The 5125-nt window shown below is 38.0% G+C and overlaps 1 protein-coding gene across 3 annotated transcripts in view; it reads right to left on the reverse strand.

The window, feature by feature from the left end:
• Positions 1 to 4798: 4798 nt before the first annotated feature.
• Positions 4799 to 5125, reverse strand: part of zgc:109889 (uncharacterized protein LOC553542 homolog) — a 39542-nt gene continuing 39215 nt past the window's right edge. For all 3 annotated transcript variants that reach the window (XM_035993781.1, XM_031304144.2, XM_031304143.2), the window contains one exon: positions 4799 to 5125. This exon is cut by the window's right edge and continues 184 nt beyond it. The gene's annotated coding sequence lies outside the window, so the exon portion shown is untranslated.

Consider the following 5125-nt stretch of genomic DNA (forward strand, 5'->3'; position numbering starts at 1 on the left):
CATTAAACTACGAATCAGAGAAGATAGAGTCTTGCACCAGTCTCCAGCCAACATATTTGAAATTGTACAAATTGCTGCAATCAAATGAGCTTATAAATCTTTTGAGGGTCACAAATTATATAATTTTTGAATATAGATCAATAGAAATATGGCATCACCACTGTACATACAGTATTCATTATATATGTTTTATAGGTGTATGTGTATCACAGATTAGGGGGTGTACAGCAACTATTGTTCAACAACCTCAGTGTGAAAGGAAATAAGGATTCAGCAGTTTGCCAATATCAACGCCACAAGAACGGGGGAAAAATATAACTAATACATTGAATGTACAGTAGAAGTAAAAAAAAGAGGAAACAGGATAAACATTTTGTTCACCATTTATTGTCTATAGTTACATGCATACTTGCTTACAGTTGGTTTTAGTGTGCAATACACAGTTTTATTTTGTTTCATTGTCTATGTTACATTACCCCAAATTTATTTTTACTTTACAGGCTGCCCTGCCAAAATTCTATACAACATGATTCATTTCTCACATTTTCAACACAAAATGAAGTATTCTCACAAGCCAGTAGCCATAGATCCACAAGGTTGATTTAAAATCTTGGCCTTTTGTGACTCTGGTAAAAAATATAAGACTTTGATGCGATTTGTCTCCCAAATTAGGAAATTGTGAATGAGAATTTGGAACCAGCGTTTTATAGCAGATCCAACAAAACAGTCACAGCTTTATATTCTAGGACACGGAAACACTACAAAGTGCTTGGATCCAAAAATAACATCTTGTTAAATTTGACCCAGGACTGTGCTTTTTTTTCCCCTTCAATAATAATGTCCATCAATTCTATACCAAACAATCAGGGAGAACAACCATCGATAATCCATCCATCCATTATTCCTCAACAGAGTGAACCCTTGCCTCAACTATCGTCTATCTATCTATCGTGGCATTTATATACAACAAAAGAACTACTTTTGAGCCATATCCCTTTCAAAATCGTAATGCTTTCTGTAACGAATCAATATGGTAAAAGCCTCAAACCTGTGCAACAACTATGCATTCAAAACAGTCTCAGATTACCAGTTAACACTGATTTGGAGGTCAAAAGACATCTAGATGTTCAAGGTTCAATTGTGCCAAACTTGGTTAAATTTTTTTTGTTTCAACAGCATTTTGTTGTTTTCGTGATTATTTAAGTGCTAATATTCATTCATTCAACCTTTATTTAACCAGGAGAAGTCCCACTGAGTTACAGTAACTCTTCTCCCAGGGAGTCCTGGCCAAGACTGGCGGCAAAAAGTTCACTTTATAATCAAACTTTTCAGTAGGACTGGGTTCCCACAATTGCCCAGATCCTCTTCATGCAGCCCAGTCTCCTAAAGTGTTTGTGTCCAGCGTGAAACCAGTTAACGTTGACTTGTTTACGCAAGATACTTAACCTCCGTCGGGTACGTCGTCAACGTACTTAAATTACATAACAAACACACTTATTTTAAAGCTATAGTGCGTAGTTTCTGTCGCCCCCATGAGGAATTCTAAGTAATGACAACAACTCTGTTGTTGCATCCACATGATACAAGCCTTCCGTGATCGCGCACCACTCCCACCCCTGCTCCACAGAGTTACTTGTAACCAAGCAGGACTCGGAGGATTAAAAAAACATGATGGGTTCTTCAGAAGAGGTGATTATCTTCACTCGAGTTTCTGCGCGGGAAAGTCGCCGGACAACACCATTTTCTGAACATAGTCATACTGAGAAATACAGAGAGAGTTGTGTGGAGCTGATAGTCTTAATTAGCTTTGTAGCAACTCATTTGGCAACGGATTGAATGTAACAGACGTTCATTAATATCAAAAAGTTGCGCACTAAAGCTTTAACCCAAACCATCATCTTTTTCTAAACCTTACCAAGTAGTTTTGTTTCAATTCACATCGTTAACCACGTGTTTCCAGCGACCATTTCACTATGTGTGCCGGTCGCTGGAAAATATGTTTCCCTAGAAACATAATTCAGAATGTTGTTTTGTTGTACGAGAATGTAATTCCTTAGGAGACAGGGTTGCTTCACGAGGAGATTAAATTATCTTAAGTTAACATAAATGGACAAATAGAAACCATCGCTAAAGTCCAAAAATGAAACCGTATCGGTGAATATCTTTCACATTAAAAAAGGAGGCAATTGTGTCTCGTATCACTCAGCCGAGGGAAAATGTACATTGCGGAGCCATCAAATTGTTGAGTAGCAGCACTACACTTCCCAGAATGCTTTGCTGCCAAGTTGTGGCACCAAAAACAAAAGACCTTCAAAAATCAATCAGATCTGATTTTAAAATTTAAACAGACTGATTTAGCATGAAGAAATGCATAAATCTGGCATTAAATGCAGTTTGAATCCTGATTTTTTTTATGGGATATTTAGGCGGTTAGGAGCAGGTGTATCTGGTAAAAACTAAATAAAATCAGAATCATCCTTTAACTGGCTTCTCTAACACAAGTTAAACTGCTTTACCCGGCACCTGGATCCTGGCCCTTGAGTATAAAACCCTAAAACAAACCAAAGTGAACAACTCACTGCAGCACATTTTAAAAAGAAAAAAAAAACACATTATAAAAACACTACAGTCCAATCAGCTCATACTGAGGATTAGCCAAACCTATACTGAAAAGAGACAGATAATATACTGTATATTACTGTTGCAAGTCTCTTACACTTATGTATTTATAGTCCAGGGGCTGCGTTCACAACGCCACCACAGACAGCAGTGCTGAGCGGACATGACCTTTGACCCTGGGTCAGGATGACAAGCTTAGTTGAGTGCGGCTCCGCTGTGTGGTTAAGTGTGGAAGCGTTTATATAAGACAATACCACAGCACACAGTCACTGGCTGAAATGTTAGGCTTTGTGTCGTGAATGACTACGAAAAGGAGCAAAAAAAATAAGAAAATAAACAAAAATAATGGCATAAGCTCGCTCGCTTGCTTTATTGTTCAATGCTGTGATATGGAGGCCGAATGATGGTTCAACAAAGCTGGTGGCGCTTGTTTTCCCAAAACCAGCGTAAACGTGGGTGGGTGGCGTCTCTCATCACAGTTCCAGCCGTTACACAATGGGAGAACTACTGTATATCACAATGTTAAAGGTAGGAGTTCAAGGACTACACTGACTTCATGGGAGTTTGGTCGCTCGAATCGCTTGAACAAAAACAGGTTACACTTTACTTGAAGGTATCTACATAAGAGTGATATGACACTGTCATGAACGTGTCATAAACGTTTATAAACAAGTCATAAACGTTTATGACATAACACTTCTTATAGTAAGTGTCATTCGGTTTTTGTCATGACAAGTTAGGGTTAGGGTTCATGTGTCATGACTGTGTAATGACAGTGTCATGTCACTCTTATGTAGATACCTTCAAGTAAAGTGTTACCCAAAAACATTACAAGAGAACCAGCATCACATTTCTCCCTGCGGATACTTTTAGTTGGTGCATGTGCAGCGATTATAATGTCAGGTCACATGACATTTGAACTAACTTTAAACGGAGACTCTTTAAACAGAGCAGCTTTTGAATACAATGCAATCCTCACAAAAAAGTTTGAAAATGTAATCTTTTCTTGCAAATTTTTTTTTTAAATATTATATCATTATCATTTTGAATGCTACTTGTATTTATTTTTTTCTGAATAGTATAAGTTTACCTGTGCACAGGGCTCTCTTGAAAAAGACATTCTGATGTCAACAAACAATGGATTGAGTCAAGACGTACACCAAACACAATATACAAGACATTAAAAACTCAAACAATATTGTAAACACTCATTGCTTAGCTACCAAAATAAAAAAATAAAATTTTATTAAAAACGGACTAACAAGAGACATCAATTACATGTAAATTATAAATGTTTTCTGATGCAGTTCAAGGTTTATTATCATAAACAAGTCTGTATTTTGAATTATATTCGCAAATTGATATTTTTTCATCAAAGTAAACCTGTGGAGAATATTATCCAAAATATGAAGATTTTTACCAAACCAAACTTGGTATTGGTTTTTAATCGTGTATGGAAATCCATCTCTGTAAACGGAATCGATTTCATTAAGTCCATCACAAATCACCGGATCAAAGTCTTCCGCGGTTTGCTCACCTCCTGTTTAAGCAACAACTTATATAGGAGGATACCTACTTACCAAATCTTAAGAAATCCAAATAGCATTTTTCTATCTCTGATGTTATGTATCTTTTACAAATACCCTGCAGGACATTATTATGACAGTAATTATGCAGTTAGCAACATGCTATATATTCAACTGTTAGCATGCACACCAGCCAGAGTTCATTACACCGAGAATACATACACATTTTGGTGCTGATTCCATTGTCACATGCTGGTTAATAAGGTGACCAAACTCTCAAAACGACAGTGTAGTTTCTGAAGGAGAGTGCGCATGTTTCGTAAACAGGCACTGCCCAGCGAGGCGGTGTCATCTCTATTTTTTTCCCTGATTTTCCTGACTCGTTTTCATGAATTCCATTCGCAACATTTGGCAGATAAGTTAAGATTGCACTATAATTAGTTTTTATCTTGTGCTATACCATGTGCTTTGTAAACACACTGACCCCTTACTCACTAGGGGCCCACCTCACAACAGTTATTACAGGCTCACAACCTGTAATACTGCTCATAATTATCACTCAAATATGAACGGAGGGAGAAGAGGCATGGCGCATTTCTTTTTTGCAGCTGAGTGTTAGTGGTTAAAATGAGCGGGGAGAGGGGGGGGAGGGGGTGGTGGTGTTGAAATGGTTTAAGTGTTTATTGCACCATGCACCCTGGGTGGTTAGACGCACAAACCTCTAGGGTTTCAGCTCAAGAATAGATGTCGTCAGGGGCAACCGAGCAAGCTGAAATTGCCAACCTGTTGCTGTAGAAGTGCATAATGTTCAGAGAGGCTGCAAGCATATGTGTGAATGTATGAATGTATGATGGAATCACATTTTTTTTCTGTTAAGATGTTTAAAGGATGAACATTCACCAAACCCCTTCATTTCCACCTCAGTGTCCCAATGTTTCACCCCCTCCTACCTACCAGTGATCACCACCCACCCACCGTGG

Source organism: Sander lucioperca, chromosome 17, assembly GCF_008315115.2.
Source record: "Sander lucioperca isolate FBNREF2018 chromosome 17, SLUC_FBN_1.2, whole genome shotgun sequence".
Classification (NCBI taxonomy): domain Eukaryota; kingdom Metazoa; phylum Chordata; class Actinopteri; order Perciformes; family Percidae; genus Sander; species Sander lucioperca.